Consider the following 19,120-nt stretch of genomic DNA (forward strand, 5'->3'; position numbering starts at 1 on the left):
CTGTTCTCCAGTTTTCAGATACCTTTTAAATCTAGGTCTGTTATCATCAAGACTTTGATAGGGAACCTACCTTGTTTGATACAATCCAAGTAAGTGTTTTGATATGTATTGAGTATGAACAATTAGACATTTCTACCTGATTTCTCTGAGCTTTGAGACTATCTTACCCTGACAGAGCCCTCAGAATCTTCAGGGACTATTTTATTCAGTTTTAAAAACTGTTGTGCTAAGTAAGGATGCAGCAACAGTCTGGCCAACATCCCATTTCCTCAGAACCCGGCATCTGCATGAGATTCACACATCCAAGTGCCGGGTTCTGCACATTGGCCACAACAACCACATGCAGTGCTACAGACTAGGGTCAGAGTGGCTGGAGAGCGGCCAGGCAGAGAGGGACCTGGGGGTGCTGGTCGATGGTAGGCTGAACATGAGCCTGCAGTGTGCCCAGGCAGCCAAGAGGGCCAATGGCATCCTGGCCTGCATCACGAACAGTGTGGCCAGCAGGAGCAGGGAGGTCATTCTGCCTCTGTACACTGCACTGGTTAGGCCGCACCTCAAGTACTGTGTCCAGTTTAGGAAGGATGTTGACTTGCTGGAGTGAGTCCAGAGAAGTGCAACGAAGTTGGTGAGGGGTTTGGAACACAAGCCCTATGAGGAGAAGCTGAGGGAGCTGGGGTTGCTTAGCCTGGAGAGGAGGAGACTCAGGGGTGACCTTATTGCTCTCTACAACTACCTGAAGGGAGGCTGTAGACAGGCAGAGGTTGGTCTCTTCTCCCAGGTAGCCAGTACCAGAACAAGAGGACACAGTCTCAGGCTGTGCCAGGAGAGGTTTAGGTTGGATGTTAGGAAGAAGTTCGTTCTATACAGAGAGAGTGACTGCCGATTGGAATGGGCTGCCTGGGGAAGTGGTGGAGTTACCATCATTGGAGGTGTTCAGGAGGAGACTTGATGGGGTGCTTGGTGCCATGGTTTAGTTGTTTGGGTGGGTTGGATTGGTTGCTATGTTGGACGTGATGATCTTGAAGGTCTCTTCCAACCCAGTCTGGTCTATTCTATTCTATTCTATTCTGCTCTACTGTGACATAGCAAAGACCAGACAGGACTGGACTAGTCAGCTTTTGTGTTCTGAAGGGTTCTCTCAAGCCTGGGAAATCTCCAGAAGCACTGAGAGAGCATTTTGGTTGCCCTGGATTACAGATTTGACCCCACCAAGGAGCTGTGTGTTTTTTACAGTACTGAAGTCACCTATCAGAGAACAGTATTCATAAGGATATTAACTGAAAAGTGTTGTATGCAAAGAGTCTGATGACCCATGGAGATTCACAACCATAGCCTCTCTTTATTGTTTCAACCCAGTACCAAAAAATTACAGCATGAAGGAATTTGGGGGTAAAAAATAAAAAGCCTAAATGTTGAGTCAGACAGACCTCATCAACTTTTGCATGTCTATGGCTAATGTGTTTTTAGAAATACAGATCAGAAAACTAAATTTCTAATGTAGACAAGGGGTTATTTACTTAGGAACTGGAGACTCATTTGTTTCTGACCCTGTGCATTAGAAGAAAGCAATGCGTTTGTATACACATGTGCATGCACACACATCTATCTGTGTGTGGGGCACTTTCTGCACGGGCTGTCAAGCAGGGTGAAGCCTCCAAGTATATGCCTCCAAATATATGCCTCTAATGCACTCCATTTATAGCTTATATCATTTGTTCTATTAGAAAATAAGTGTGGAAGAAAAAAAAATAATCACTGCATCCTCCCAGAGAGCATGCAGGGCTTTGTACACACATCATCTCAGAGTAAGATACAGCCTAGCCAAATAACTGGGAATAATGACATTTAATTCCATTTCTTATTGTCACTTATTTTGTGCAGGATTATGCTGCTTCTATTCTGCAGCCCCCCCACCCCCCCACCCCACCCCCAATTTCCTGTGTTTTGTTTAAAGAATACACATCTGATTTGTTAGAATGCACTTTCTTGCTCTGCTACAAATAGCCTTCACATGTGTATTGGGTCTGTCCCACGTCAGTTTGCAAATAGCCCAAACTGTGCCCAAGAAGATTTAAAGGAGAATGATGTTCCTGTAATCTCAGCTGCTAACCCCTCTGCACTGATGAGCACCAGGCAGTCATGCTTATCTAGCACAAAGATCTTTCTTCATTTAATGCCCACAGCTTGAGATAGTCAATCTTGCCCAGCATGTGCCTCAAGTATCTCAGATTGTTATTTGTGATTTTTGTGTCTGTCCCCATGCTGTCCCAAGTAGTATGAGCTGGTAGCTGCTTATCTATCCATACAAGGGCAAAATCAAGAGGCATTTTTTACATCACTATATGAATAACCATCTTGCACAGACCCAAGAGATCAATCACTCTCATGATTGCAAAGATTCAGAAAACAATTGTAAATCATTGAGTCATAGAACTGTCAGGGTTGGAAGGGACCTCAAGGATCATCTAGTTCCAACCCCCCTGCCATGGGCAGGGACACCTCACACTACAGCAGGTTGCCCAGAGCCACATCCAGCCTGGCCTCAAAAACCTCCATGAGTGGGGCTTCTATCACCTCCCTGGGCAACCTGTTCCAGTGTCTCACCACCCTCATGGGGAAGAACTTCTTCCTAACATCCAATCTGAATCTACCCATTTCTATTCTTTTTTTCCATTCCCCCTAGTCCTATCATTACCTGACACCCTAAAATGGAGCTGCTGGGTACAAACTAGCAAAATAATGACCAAATTCCAAGCCTTTAGCCATAAATTGTACTTTAACTCATGCATGATACTCAAGCAGTGATATACTATCACTGCATTAAGACCCATCTGCTACTGAAACAAAATCCCACAAAAAATAAAAGAACACTAAGCAACTTTTCTCTAATGAGCTGGAGTAGTGAAAAACATGGTTTCAAAAGGCATATAGGTTGCCTTGACTGTTTAAAGTCCACGGGAGGCTAATTCTTTAAGATGGCTTTTTATCAGGAGATAAAAATATAACTAGACTTTGGAGTTGGGCAGATGAGTCATGGCTGAAAAACATTAGGTGATTCACACAACAATCAATCACAAAACAGGAAAACAATCTCTGCTGTTACACTTATTGAAAAATGACATGGTGCTGCTTTACTACAAAGCTGCCACACGGCTCAGAGTTGGGTTGATCACTCAGTAAAAGGTTGTGTTGTTGTTGGCTCCTCTGGGTAAGGCGGCATCGTTTTGTTTGAGTTCAGACAATTATTTCAAGAGTCTGGTGCTATTTTTTTTCTCCGTATTTCTCAATAACCTAAGGCCAGCATTGCTTAGCTGTACTCAGAACTGGTTAGGCCACACTCTGAGAACTGTGTCCACTTCTGGGCCACTCAATTCAAGAAGGATGTTGAGACTCTTGAACATGGCCAGAGAAGGGCAATGAGGTTGGGGCGAGGTCTCGAGCACAAGCCCTGCGAGGAGAGGCTGAGGGAGCTGGGGTTGCTTAGCCTGGAGAAGAGGAGGCTCAGGGGAGACCTTATTGCTGTCTACAACTACCTGAAGGGAGGTTGTACCCGGGTGGGGGTGGGTCCCTTTTCCCAGGCAACCAGCACCAGAACAAGATGACACAGTGTCAAGCTGCACCAGAGGAAGTTTAGGCTTGAGGTAAGGAGAAAGTTCTTCACAGAAAGAGTAATTGGCTATTGGAATGTGGTAGAGGTAATTGGCCAGGGAGGTGGTGGAGTCCCCGTCCCTGGAGGCTAAGGGTTATAGATCACACTCAGACAGGAGATGACAGATGTGCTTGAAAATGCCAGGCTTCACTTCAGGGAGCTCAGAGAGATAGTTATCTTTGTGTCTAGACAGATTATCTAACAAGATTCTAAAAATCATAGGGTTCTCTAGACATAGAATTATAGAATGGTTTGGGTTAGAAGGGACCTTGACAACCATCTAGTTCCAACCCCCCTGCCACGGGCAAGGGACACCTTCCACATAGACCATGTTGCTCAAGACTTCCTCCAGCCTGGCTTTGAACAACTCCAGAGAGGTGGCATCTCACCCTATCATTGCAAGCCCTTGTCAGAAGTCCCTCTCCAGTTTTCTTGTAGACCCCCTTCAGGTACTGGAAGGCTACTATCAGGTGTCCCTGGAGTCATCTCTTCCCCAGGCTGAACAGTCTCAACTCTTTCAGCCTGTCCCCACAGGGGAGGTTCTCCAGCCCTCTGATCATCTTTGTGGCCTCCTCATTGAACTGCTTCAGCAGTTCAATGATCTTAAGAGAGATCTTTTCCAGCTGAAACGGTTCTGCAGTTCTATGGTTCTGTGATTGTTTGTTCTGTATATTTGGTGATGTTTTGTAGCTTCTGAGGCAAACGAAAAGGAGAGGAAAAAAAAAAGAGGAGACGGGGAGAGGGAGGGGGGAGGAGAAGGGGGAAGGGAGAGGAGAAGGGGGAAGGGAGAGGAGAAGGGGGAAGGGAGAGGAGAAGGGGGAAGGGAGAGGAGAAGGGGGAAGGGAGAGGAGAAGGGGGAAGGGAGAGGAGAAGGGGAAGGGAGAGGAGAAGGGGGAAGGGAGAGGAGAAGGGAGAAGGGGGAAGGGGGAAGGGGAAGGGGGAAGGGGGAAGGGGGAAGGGGGAAGGGGGAAGGGGGAAGGGGGAAGGGGGAAGGGGGAAGGGGAAGGGGAAAGGGGAAGGGGGAAGGGGGAAGGGGAAAGGGGAAGGGGGACGGGGAAAGGGGGAAGGGGGAAGGGGGAAGGGGGAAGGGGGAAGGGGGAAGGGGGAAGGGGAAGGGGGAAGGGGGAAGGGGGAAGGGGGAAGGGGGAAGGGGGAAGGGGGAAGGGGGAAGGGGGAAGGGGGAAGGGGGAAGGGGGAAGGGAAGGGAAGGGAAGGGAAGGGAAGGGAAGGGAAGGGAAGGGAAGGGAAGGGAAGGGAAGGGAAGGGAAGGGAAGGGAAGGGAAGGGAAGGGAAGGGAAGGGAAGGGAAGGGAAGGGAAGGGAAGGGAAGGGAAGGGAAGGGAAAAAGGGAAGGGAAGGGAAGGGAAAAAGAGAAGAGAAGAGAAGAGAAGAGAAGAGAAGAGAAGAGAAGAGAAGAGAAGAGAAGAGAAGAGAAGAGAAGAGAAGAGAAGAGAAGAGAAGAGAAGAGAAGAGAAGAGAAGAGAAGAGAAGAGAAGAGAAGAGAAGAGAAGAGAAGAGAAGAGAAGAGAAGAGAAGAGAAGAGAAGAGAAGAGAAGAGAAGAGAAGAGAAGAGAAGAGAAGAGAAGAGAAGAGAAGAGAAGGAAAAGGAAAAGGAAAAGGAAAAGGAAAAGGAAAAGGAAAAGGAAAAGGAAAAGGAAAAGGAAAAGGAAAAGGAAAAGGAAAAGGAAAAGGAAAAGGAAAAGGAAAAGGACCTCCACAAATCTTCTGTTGATTCAATAGCTGAGATATGCTACTGTTTGCCTTCCATTCTTCAAAATCAGAATACAGATTAACACAGATGCTTAAAGAACCAAACAATTTTTTTTTCCTTCCAAGTGAAATATTGTGGGTGCTAAGGAATTGTGGAAAACATGCTCAGACTGTGCTGCCACACTGTCAAATACAGCTAGGAGAGAAATCTCTTCCATTGGAAAATCCAATACACCACCCCTGTTAATTTAACAAGGAAGGAAGAAAAACTGCATATTTAAAAGAGAAGCTAAGGTGAATCTTGACATGGACTAGACATCCTCAGCCAATGTTCAGGTTACACAACACACAGAAATGTTTCACATAAGCTTTCCATACAATTTAACACATCTGAATAGCTCTTTCCTAGGAGTATTGGAGAAAATTACATACGTTCTGGATCTGCAGAGCCTTTAATCCATGGACAATGCTTTCATTTCCATCAGACCTATGCAGAGCAAGCCTCATCTTTCTTCATTTTCCACTGCTGCAGTCTAGGAATGTGCAAGAAGCCCTCACTAAAATGTTTAGCATCTAGATGAACTCATTTCCATGGAAAGCAGTAACTGCAGCACTCTCCCATGCAGTAACCTCTAAGAGGTTCTCTGTAGGTGTTTTCTGCTTTTAAGGGTGTGTTTATTACTCTGACTCTCCTTAGCTTTTCTAAGCACCTTGGAAGAAGTTGACTTCTGTGGCATTTCAGAAAGCAGCAGACACTCTCCTCCATTGCTGCCTGCTTTGTATTCCACAACAGGCAATGAGACCTGTCCTGAATGGACCAAGATACTGGGAAAATGAGCCAGCTAGATTCCTCAGATTTTAAAATCCAGTTATTTCAAGGGCATTTCACCCAGCCTTCTGCAAAAGAAATCATGAATCTGCCCCTTAAAACCTGATTTTTTAGGGTGCCACACAAAGTATGTGGCTATATACTATAGCTCAAGCACGTTTCACTTTGATCATGGCATTTTGAAGTTTTAATCACATTGCACTGCTTGGGGTAGCTCAACAGTATCTGAAAACTCTGATTCAAGAGTACTAGAAAGAGAGAATTTAAGAACAATAGTGCTAAACAACCCCTTTATGTCCCCAAGAGTTACACAGACTCACACATCTAAGAGAAGACCTTTAGCCCTTTAATTGTAATACTCAAATCAGTAGTAGTGATGACTACAAGAGTTCAACAATGTCACTATTAAAATAGGGTCAGAGTGGCTGGAGAGTGGCCAGGCAGAAAGGGACCTGGGGGTACTGGTCAATAGTAAGCTGAACACGAGCCAGCAGTGTGCCCAGGTGGCCAAGAAGGCCAACGGTATTCTGGCCTGCATCAGGAACAGTGTGGCCAGCAGGAACAGGGAGGTCATTCTGCCCCTGTACACTGCAATGGTTAGGCCATACCTTGAGTCCTGTGTCCAGTTCTGGGCCCCTCAGTTTAGGAAAGATGTTGAGTTGCTGGAATGTGTCCAGAGAAGGGCAACAAAGCTGGGGAGGGGTTTGGAACACAAGCCCTATGAGGAGAGGCTAAGGGAGCTGGGGTTGCTTAGCCTGGAGAAGAGGAGGCTCAGGTCAGACCTTATTGCTGCCTACAGCTACCTGAAGGGAGGTTGTAGCCAGGAGGGGGCTGGTCTCTTCTCCCACGCAACCAGCACCAGAACAAGAGGACACAGTCTCAAGCTGCACCAGGGGAGGTTTAGGCTGGATGTTAGGAAGAAATTCTCCATAGAGAGAGTGATTGGCCATTGGAATGTGCTGCCCAGGGAGGTGGTGGAGTTGCCATCACTGGAGGTGTTTAGGAGGAGATTGATAGGGTGCTTTGTGCCATGGTTTAGTTGATTAGATGGTGTTGGATGATGGGTTGGACTCAATGATCTCAAAGGTCTCTTCCAACCTGGTTTGGTCTATTCTATTCTATTCTATTCTAATTCTCCCAAATGGTTAGATTTTCCTGATCATGCAGAGAAAAGGAGATTTTATTTTTTCTTTTATTGAAGTGATTCATGCAACTAAATTCACATTTTTCCTGGACCATTTCAGTACCTTTTCTGTTGTAAAGGTAACAGACCAAAAACCGAGAAGTGCAAAATAAAGAGGCAAAAAGTGAGGTGAAGAAGCTAGAGAATATAATGGATTAATTATCACAGTTGGTAATCTTCAGATCAAGCTCAAATACAGCAAAAGTAAACCCTTTTGGCTAGTAAAGACAAAGAAGGAAGAAAAGTGATTCATGAAACTTTTTATATCAATGAGCTCAACCATAAGGATGCCATGCCAGATCCTGTTCTCATGCCACAAATCCAAAATAACACCATTGGCTTACTCAGATTTTACACTGACTTCAGGAGAGTTACTTTGAATTTACATCCCTGTGAGATCGGGATCAAACTGCTGAGAGGATATTAAAAGGAGATTAAACATGATCTTAAACAGTGACATCCCAGGAGATCCAAGGATTTTCAATTTGCAAGACTTTACAACTGTCTGAGAGTTGGATAAATTTCAAATGCAGTTGCTCATAAGGGCATCTGCAACTGCCAAAAGAACCTCTTTTAAGGACCTGGAAGTTGGCAGAGAAACTGCACACCATGGCAGAGTGTAACAGAACAAGGAGGGCTAAGCAAGCGGAAGGGAATTCCGAGGCCATTTATGACAGCACATTACTGAAGTCATCTGATTTGAGCTGTTGGAGAGGTTTAGGCTACTCTTCTAGCAACTCACTCAATCAAACTTTGAATCACAGAATAGTTTTGGTTGGAAAAGCTTTCTAAGATCAGTTTAGGTTTAAAGCACTGGTAGATATGTTTAGATATCAAGGCCCAGATTTGTCTAATTCCTGTTCACTTACAGAATCAAATCCACTCAGATGGCATTTCAGTGTCTTGGCATGAGTTATTTTGCTCTTTCCTGGGCTCAAGAGTGATATTCAGAACTTCCACAACAGAATACGGATTCCAGTGATGCTCATAGAATCATAGAATCAATAAGGTTGGAAAAGACCTCAAAGATCATCAAGTCCAACCTGTCTCCACAGACCTCATGACTACTAAACCATGGCACCAAGTGCCATGTCCAATCCCTTTTTGACCACCTCCAGGGACGGTGACTCCATCACCTCTTCAGGCAGCACATTCCAATGGCTAACAACTCTCTCTGTGAAGAACTTTCCCTTCACCTTGAACCTAAACTTCCCCTGGCACAGCTTCAGACTATGTCCTCTTGTTGTGGTGCTGGTTGCCTGGGAGAAGACACCAACCCCCACCTGGCTACAACCTCCCTTCAGGTAGTTGTAGACAGCAATAAGGTCTCCCCTGAGCCTCCTCTTCTCCAGGCTAAACAATTCTAGCTCCCTCAGCCTCTCCTCATAGGGCTTGTGCTTGAGGCCTCTTCTACATCTTCCTTCCCTTCGTTCATTACGTGATACTCCTATAGGATTTAATGGAAAGAATTATTTCTGGCCTGTGGCTCTAGACCTTTGTAGCTGTTATTTGCAGGATACTCTAAGAGCAACAAGGAGGTGAGTGCAACAGTCCAATCTTTAATTCTTTAGGCAGAGGACAATTTTCATTGCATTCAAATCAATTTCTCATCTGGCATAAGAGGACACAAAGATGTCCTGAATAAATGACAATCCCAAAGAACTGAAAAATAAACAGGGAATTCTGTTGTGGTATTGACCTATAGGTAACAAATTTTAAGAGCTTAATGCTGTATCTCAAACCTTGTGCCAGTTTTGAGTGGTGTGTGTCCTTTCAATTTGCTTTTGCACACGTGTACAGAGCACCTAGGCATGGGGTTGAGCAGATAAAGATAAGCTTTCTGAGCACAGCTATAATGGTTCTGTACACCAAAGTGTTGCCTCAACCCCAAACAATGTGGGCATACACACTATTTTGCACCTTTAACCCTGAAAATCAAGCTCTGTAAATCATCCTCTTCAGGTAAGTGACAACTGAGAATTAAAAGGTACCAGGGGAGAGTAATTTTAAATAACCTAAACTAGACAGAGACATTCCACATTAAACATCAAACACCATATAATGGGCTAGTTTGAAGTCTCCCAATTCTACTGCCCTTCAATTTGGCTGAAGATAAACCTTCAAGAGAGCACCTTCCCTAATTCAGAAGCAAGGTTTTTATATTGTTATTTAGATATGGCACAACAATGCTCTAAGTTCACATTTCATGCAGTTATGCTGCAGTTTTTCAGACATAACAATGGAACTGAAATGTGCAGAGTAAAATAGCTTATTTTCATTGCCCACAGCAATTACAGCCTGAAATCAGACATCCAGGCTGCAGATTCTGATACAAAAGACCAGAGGAAGTATTCAAATTTCAGTATAATTTCATTTCCTAGAAATGAAGTTGTCACCAAGAAATATAATAGTGGTATTCTTTATTCACTACAGTGGGGTAAAAAAAAAAGGACCAAAATGTACTACACCATGTACTGAAGCATGTCCTACATGACATTCCTGAGTAGTCCATGGAATAAAACACATTTTTGAGTAGAGGATTCCTAGCCTCAAGTTCCATCCACAGCCTCCATGCATTTCACCTCTCTGTCCTAACCAACAGCCCTTGTGGCACTCACTCTCTCCCCTTCCAAAGCATTTGGCACTTCAGCTTCTGTAAACCTCCAATTAAAATCCCAATTAATAAAAATGCTCTTTCAGCACAAAATATTCAGTGCCTTGTTTGATTTGGGCCTTCATTTTCATGATTTTTTTTTTTTATCAGCTACAGTTGTTGAGGATGTTAATTTCCAAGGTTGGAAGAGACCTCAAAGATCATCAAGTCCTCCAACCTGTCACCACAGACCTCATGACTAAACCATGGCACCAAGTGCCATGTCCAATCCCCTCTTGAACACTTCCAGGGATGGTGACTCCACCACCTTAACAGGTTTACCTGAAGTTTCATTTGTTATCAGCCAAACTGAGGTTTAGACCACAAATTATTGGCAAATTGGCATTAAATGTGGTGTGCAGGTTTGAATAAGAGGAGTTGGGAAAGGGAAATGATTTTGGGAGGTTCAAGCTTTACTTTTATCTATATATTTAAAATAAATTGTGTGAAACTGTTGTTTGGAGATGGGGTCGGAGTGGCTGGAGAGGTCCCATACAGAAAGGGACCTGGGGGTGCTAATTGACAGCCAGCTGAACATGAGCCAGCAGTGTGCCCAGGTGGCCAAGAAGGCCAATGGCATCCTGGCCTGCATCAGGAACAGTGTGGCCAGCAGGAGTAGGGAAGTCATTGTGCCCCTGTACACTGCATTGGTTAGGCCACACCTTGAGTACTGTGTCCAGTTCTGGGCCCCTCGGTTTAAGAAGGACATTGAGACACTTGAACGTGTCCAGAGAAGGGCAACGAGGCTGGGGAGAGGCCTTGAGCACAAGCACTATGAGGAGAGGCTGAGGGAGCTGGGATTGTTTAGCCTGGAGAAGAGGAGGCTCAGGGGAGACCTTCTTGCTGTCTACAACTACCCGAAGGGTGGTTGTAGCCAGGAGGGAGTTGGTCTCTTCTCTCAAGCAACCAGCACCAGAGCAAGAGGACACAGTCTCAAGCTGCACCAGGGGAAGTTCAGGCTCGAGGTGAGGAGAAAGTTCTTCACTGAGAGAGTTGTTAGCCATTGGAATGTGCTGCCCAGGGAGGTGGTGGAGTCACCATCCCTGGAGGTGTTCAAGAGGGGAATTGGACATGGCACTTGGTGCCATGGTCTAGTCATGAGGTCTGTGGTGACAGGTTGGCCTTGATGATCTTTGAGTTCTCTTCCCACCTTGGTGATTCTGTGAGATTCTGTGAGATTTGAAACAAATTGTGTGAAACTGTTGTTTGGAGATAGAAACCAAAATGAAATGTAGCGAGAACTAAACTGACCAATCTGAGTGGTTAGAACTTAGCTGTAGTGCCCTCTTGGAGCAGACTGCAGTCCAACTGTGAGAACACTTTGAATTTCCATTGCATTAAGGGGGAAAAAAAAATACTAAAAAAAAAAAAATCAATGTTTAAACTGTTTCATTCAGCTAACAAAATGGAAAAATTCAGTTCTCCACTCAGTTTAAATAAGTTTTCTGAGAGTGGAGTGCATCAATTAATAGGATAATGGTGTGCACAGAAATATTCTGCTGAACTCTCAAATTATAGAGTTCACTGGTTTGATAATAAAGTACTTCTATGGCTTTGTTCCCCAGGAGCTTATGGGTATGTTCTCTTGATAATGTGTCCTGTATAAAAATATTTCTTTATAATTTACATCTTCCCAGAAAAAAAAGGGGAAAAAAGAGCCAAAAATAGCTCATTTGCATCAATTTTCATATATATTAGATATGTAAAAGGCAATGAAATGTGGAAATAAAAGGAGCACTTAAAATGTGCAAACCCAAACATTCCTAATGATATAATCAAGTCTGAGAACACAGTTCCCCTTTGCTCTGCTACTACTTCCAGTTTTGGTGTCCCCAGCATCAGAGCTCTTGGAGTGAGTCCAGAGGAGGGCCACAGAGATGACGCAAGGGCTGGAGTACCTCTGCTAGGAGGACAGGCTGAGGGAGCTGGGGTTGTTCAGCTTAGAGAAGAGAAGATTCAGGGAGAACCTTAGAGCTGCATTCCAATACCAGAAGGGATTTTGCAGGAAGGCTGCAGAGGAACTTTTCATAAGGATGTCTAGAGACAGAACAAGGGGAAATAGTTTAAAGATGAGGGAAAGTAGGGTTAGACTGAATCTTAGGATAAAGCTTTTCAGTATGAGGGTGGTGAAACTCTGGAATAGGTTGCCCAGAGAGGTTGTGGGTGCCTCTTCTTTTGAGGGTGTTCAAGGCCAGGTTGGTGTCCCTGCCCATGGTGGGGAGTTTGAAGCAGATGATCTTTGAGGTCCCTTCCAACTTAAGCCATTCTATAATTGATTTAAGTCATTCATGGTGCAGATTACATGACATCTGATGACTGATGAAGATGGTTAAGTGAAGTTCTATTAAAAGCAGTGTGGTGTTTAAGATAACCATTATGCATTTTCTGGATGGAGTTCACAGGTAAGGCTCATTTGCCATCACAATATTGCATTGTAATCCGTGTCATTCAAAGCACATATTTGAAAACCTGGCTAAATAGCAAAGAGGAAAGGTCAGATAATCTATGCTTAGAAAACATTATGTAACTAGGAAATCATGGAAATGCCTAAAAAGAAGAGGAAAATGAAGTGTGCTTTAAGCATTGCTTATAATTACATAATATACTGCTTCTATTGTTTTGTAATCTGTGTAAGGATGCTCAGGAGAGAAAAAAAAAAGTGCTTGATCCATACATCCAAAATAGATGTTTGCCCCAAATACAGAAATAGTTCTGCAAAGCACAGGAAAATATTAACTGCACTGGTGACCTGTGTTCTGTGCTACCAGAAAAACAGAAGAATTTGTGAAGATGGCTGAGAGCTGAGAAGAAACTTGATCTCAGTGCATAAGAAAGGAACGCATGGCTTCTGTCTAAAGGGGAAGAATATATGGTCAGAACAAAGAGAGTTTCCAAAGTATTTCTTTTAAAAATCATTTAAATGCTAGCAGTGGCAAGCAGAAAGCAAACAAACCCAGCAAATCTAATCAGATTCCTAATCATACTGATGTCTACAGCAAGATGATCCACCCCAAGAGAAGAGAAGAGTAACTAAGTTAATACAAAATGAATTGAAAGTTGGGGATGCCCTCTCCCTGGAGGTCTTCAAGGCCAGGCTGGATGAGGCCTTGAACAGCATGGTCTACTGGAAGGTGTCCCTGCCCATGGTGGGGGGGGGTTGGAATTAGATCATCTTTAAGACCCCAAACCATTCTAGGATTGTATAAATCTGTTGCCTTGTCAATATTGAAATCTGCCTTCTCCACACACCATAAACCATAACTCCACTGAACAGAAGTGCTCTGTAACAAAGCAATTAAAACCAGACTTTTCATTCTTCTCCTCTCCAGAGGTGCCATGAAGCCCCACTCCTTAGGTTTGGAAAGTCCTTTGAAATCCTGAGATGAAAGATGCCAAGGAAATGCAAAGCATTATCATCATAATTATAAAGCAGTGGTATCATTGTCATCAAACAAAGTGCCTTAGGAAAGGGCATTTTTACACATGAATTCATTTGTGAGTTTAACAGCTTACTTATTCCAGTGTAAAGCTCCTGCTACTATTAGATCCAAACCTGGATCCAGGAGATGAAATTTAGAATCATAGAATCATTGCAGTTGGAAAACACATCCAAGATCATCAAGTCCAACCTTCTACCCAACATCTTCATGACCACTAGACAATGTCCTAAAGTGCCACATCTACTTATTTCTTCAATACCTCCAGGGATGGTGACTCCACCACCTCCCTGGGCAACCTGCTCCAAAGTCTGACCACTCTTGCTGGAAAGAAATGTTTCCTAATATCCAACCTCAACCTCCCCTGGCACAATTTCAGGGCATTTCCTTTCTATCCCCTGACAGTAAGGAGAAGAGACCAACCACCACCTCACTCCAACCTCCTAGACTGGATCTTAGGAAGAAGTTCTTCAGTATGAGTGTGGTGAGACTCTGGAACAGGTTTCCCAGGGAGGTTGTGGGTGCTTCCTTTGTGGGGGTGTTCAAGGCCAGATAGGATGAGGCCTGGACGGCAGAGGGGATTGCAACAGATAATCACTGGGGTCCCTTCTAAGCTAAGCCATCCTGTGATGCTATTATTTGTGATGCATACTTCTAGAAAAGCTCCATCAGCCTCCTTGTTTTTTATCAAGAGACAGTTGTGTTTCTTTTCCAAATCAAGTGTATTGTATTGCACAACATGTTAGAAACAGTTTAAAAAGCCAAGGGAGTCTAAAGTGTAGATTGCTATATTACTTACAATATGGGGGTGGAATAGCTTCATTTTAATGTCAATTCCTCTAAGGAATGATGGGTTCATTTTGCCTTGGTAATGTTCAAGGTAACAGTAATTCTTTGTGGAAACATCACATCAGATACACAGAAAGGTTTCCATTAGAGTACACTGGAAGCTAACATGTTTGATGCTTTTAATAGAAAAAACAGGTAGATTAGTTTGGGAGCAGCTCCTTTTGCTTTTTTTTCTGATGGAAAACAATTATCAGCATTCTCAGCTCTTAGCACAGAGTGGTTTGAGGCAATTAAAGGACACATATGCCATGTCCAAAGGGCGAAAAGCAGATGACATCGCTATTTGTTCTGACCCTGAGCAGCCATCAGAGCAAATTGGACATCCATGCTCATCATTCAGAGGAATGATTAGCATAGTGCTAATCCTGCCAGCTAACTGATAATCACGGTGCTAATCCTGCAGACTGAGGAAGTCTAGGATTTTGTTCCCTGGGGAAGTTCAGTATCACATCTCCGCACCACAGACATACATCTGTCTACCACAAGCTGGCCTCAACCTGTTTGCTTACTTAAGAGTCATGTTACAGAACAGCTACCTACTGCTTTCTGAAAGACAATACACAAATCTGAAAATGTGGACAAATCAATCGACTCTCTCCTCTCCTCACACCAGCACAAATAAGGGCACTTAGGTAGCGCCATGCCCTGCAGCCATGCAAACTCTATTCCTCATTGAGAAGAGCAGTGCAGAACACAAAGGACATACACAAAGGAACACAAGCCCTATGAGGAGAGGCTGAGGAAGCTGGGGTTGCTTAGCCTGGAGAAGAGGATACTCAGGGGAGAACTCCTTGCTGTCTACAACTACCCAAAAGGAGGTTGTAGACAGGCAGAGGTTGGTCTCTTCTCCCAGGCAGCCAGCACCAGAACAAGAGGACACGGTCTCAGGCTGCGCCACGGGAGGTTTAGGCTGGATGTTAGGAGGAAGTTCTACACAGAGAGAGTGATTGCCCATTGGAATGGGCTGCCTGGGGAGGTGGTGGAGTCACCATCATTGGAGGTGTTCAGGAGGAGACTTGATAGGGTGCTTGGTGCCATGGTTTAGTTGATTAGATGGGTTGGATTGGTTGCTAGGTTGGATGCGATGATCTTGAAGGTCTCTTCCAAACTGGTCTATTCTATTCTATTCTATTCTATTGCTCCAGAACTCAGGGAAGACCAAACAACCAACATCGTGGGAAGCTCTGACTGAGGTGCCATCTCCACAAGTGCTTGTAGGTGCTAGCTTCTCAGCAGTGTATAAGTACCAGCAGTGCACTGGTCCTTGGCTTGTGGAGTACCAGGTCTTAACAGAAAGGCCAAAAGGCCAGAGAGCACTATTGCTTAAAGCACTATTTGCTCTCCACAGGTACATGTTTGGATCACTCCTCTGATTCAGAACACAATTTCTCTTCTCAGGCTGCTGTTCTTCAAGCCACCACTAAACTCATTTATATTTATGCCACTGGCAAAGAGAAATAACTCTGTTTCTTTATTTGTATGTTGATCCCTGTCCCTCTCCAGTTCACAACATGATTATAAAAAATAAAGTGTTGATCCTCCAGTAAAACTTAGAGACACATGAAACACTGTTCAGGAAACCAAATAGAATCATATAAAGTGAAGGGAAAGGACTAGAAAGAAACTAGATATTGCTGCTTCTGTTCAAAGCACAGACTGCCTGCAAGAACGCAGTGTGAGTATAACATTCAAGTGACCTACAAAAACCATAAACACTTGATGCTTAAATCACAAGGCAGGAAAAAAAACCCCCAAACAACCATGTAAGACATCAAATGCAATATAAAAAAAGGGAGGATAATAGCTACAAGGCAATGAACAAAGGTGAAAGAAAAGAGATATTACAAAATCCCTACAATAAAAAGGTGCTAATTGGCATTCGTCTTAAAGGTATGCAAGTTTCCAAAGCACTGTGACTAGCCCTACTCTCCCTTTTACCATGGAAAAATAACATTTCAGGTAATATGTTTCAAACATAAAGCCAACAAAAAAAACCCAACCCAAAACCAACCAACCAAAAACCCTCAACAACAACATCAACACCCCAAAAAATCCCCAAACCAAAACACACACACAAAAAAATCAAAACAACCAAACAACATCTAAAAAGCAAATCAAAAAACAAGCAAACAAAAACCAGCCCAGGATATCTGATGTAAATTGCACCAAACCTCATTTGACTTGCAAAAATGAAGTATGAGAATGTAGTAGAATGCTTTTAATTATCACACCAGCCTTTGTAGGTAATGTCTGGAGAAGAGGAAGCTGAGGGGAGACCTCATTGCTTTCTACAACTCCCTGAAAGGAGACCAGAGTGAGGTGGGGTTGGTCTCTTCTCCCTAGTCTCAGGTGATAGAATAAGAGGAAATGGCCTTAAACTGTGCCAGGGGAGGTTTAGGTTGGAGATGAGGAAAAATTTCTTTGCTGCGAGAGTGATCAGTGATTGGAACAGGCTGCCCAAGGAGATGGTGGAGTCACCATCCCTGGAGGTGTTCCAGAAACATATGGAAATGGCACTTGGGGACATGGTTTAATGACCAGGGTGGTGTTGGGTTGATGGTTGGACTGAATGATCTTAGAGGTCTTTTCCAACCCAAACAATTCTATGAATCTATGATTCTTAGTGAGTGGCTTAACATGATTATTTGTATCATTCAGCACAACTGTCTGGAGATACAGAAAAATGTAGTTTAGGAATCCCTGGGCTTATTCCTTTATAATGCTTGTCAAAGTTTTGCCTAAACTATCACTTTGAAAAAGAAAATGTTTGCATTCTAACTAAGCCTTATATTTACTGTTTGAGTAAACACATCACAACACACTTTCTGCTTGACTTTTAGGTATCACATTCACTTAGCCAACAGAGATTTGCAGGAAAATGTACTCTCAGCTCCACAGGTTCTAGTCAAGGAAATGGAGAAGCCTTGGAGTTCTTATTCTACACTCAGGACCTTAATTGAGTGGTTGAATCTTACCTAGCCATTACTCTTCTGGTTTCTAACCTTTACAATGCCCTCCACTGCACAAAAAGGTGGGGCATACCTGACTCCATCTTGCCTTTTGTGACTTGATCTTCATGAAATGTTAACAGAATGCAGGATGTTTCACCTCATAATGAGGAAAAACTTCTTTATTCTAAAGGTGCAAGAGCACTGGAAGAGGCTGCCCAGAGAGGTTGTGGAGTCTCCTCCTCTAGAGCTCTTCAAAATCCTTCTGGACCTGTTCTTGTGTGACATGCCCTTGATGATCCTGCTTCAGCAGGGGGTTGGACAAGATCTCCAGCGGTCCCTTCCAACCCCTAACATTCTGTGATTCTATGAAATCTTCCTATATTTCAGGGATATTGAAGGAACTTGGCTTCACCTTGAAACATGCATCCCATTTCAGCTGAAATGTGGAATGAGAAGTGCTGCACCATGGCAAATTTCCTCTTCTGAATTTTCCTGTTTTAAATGACTCATTTATTAGGAGAAGAATAAACAGCACATGCTCCACAAGTCTTGAGTAAAACCTTCTACATCATCTTGAGGTTTTGTAGTGATAAAAGTCCCAGCATTTACAGATTCCCTGGAGGAAGCCAAAGTAATCCTCTAACTTCGACAGCGCTAAGGGATTTATATGGACTAAAACATCCAGCAGAACACACTAAAACATCCAGTGGAGAAATGTTTGGTTTAGACATTCTTATTAAAATCTTCTGTTAGTCTAACTCCATCTGTGACCTGTTGATATTGACTTGCTCACTACAATGCAGCAGCATCAGCTAATCCAATCCCAACCCATCTGTACGTTACACGTCTTGGACTACTGCTGTAGTGAGCATTGCTTCCATCTGGGAAAATTCACTGGGGAAAGCAGCAATGGAAATTATATGGAGGGGGGTGGGGGGGAAGTAAAGTAATTCTGCCTCTATTTGAAAAGCATTTTGTTATGCCTTGAATGAAGAATGCAACATAAAACTAAATTGGATTCTACATTGTAGATGCAGAGCTCTCTGGCTGCTAGAAGAGAGAAAAAGCTATTGCTGTAGCAGGAGATCATTACTGATGATGATAGGACAACTTGTGAAGTTTCCTGGGGAAAACAACTAATTGATCCAAGCTATCAATAAAATAATTCCACTCCATCATTCTGTCTCTTTCCTCTGCTTCCTTTTCTTCTTTCCACGTTACTACTACTCTTATTTAACCTTCAGCTAACCAGATCAGTAAGCAGTGAATAATTGTATGCAATCGATAGCGTGGTACAGGGCCTACTTGCTTTGGGCATTAATGTCAGGAGGGTTCCTGCTTTTTAACTTCACTTTCTTAATGCCTCCAGTGTAGTAAGAATGTATTTGGGGTCACTACTCAGTCCAGTCTTATTCAAAATCTTCATCAGTGACCTGGAGAAGGGGATAAGAGTGTATCTTCAGTAAGGTTGCTGGTGATACCAAACTGGGAGGATTGGCTGATACACCGTCAGGCTGCGTATGCAGGGAGAACCAGACAGGCTGGATAGCTGGGCAAAGGGGATCCTAATGAAGTACAACAAGAAAAAGTGGAAGGCAATGGATACAAACTGGAACCCAGGAAGTTCCACCTCACTATGAGGAAAAGCTTTGCTGTGAGGGTGCTGGAGCTCTGAAGCAGGCTGCCCAGAGAGGTTGTGGAGTCTCCAGAGAAGTAGACTCCACAAGGCCTACCTGATGTACTTCTGTGTAACCTTCCCTAGGTAATCCTGCTTTGGCAGGGGAGTTGGACTTGATGATCTCTGGTAATCCCTTCCATCCCCTACAGTTCTGTGATTCTAGGTTTTTATTTGCAGTGTTT

This window comes from Dryobates pubescens, chromosome 19, assembly GCF_014839835.1.
Source record: "Dryobates pubescens isolate bDryPub1 chromosome 19, bDryPub1.pri, whole genome shotgun sequence".
Classification (NCBI taxonomy): domain Eukaryota; kingdom Metazoa; phylum Chordata; class Aves; order Piciformes; family Picidae; genus Dryobates; species Dryobates pubescens.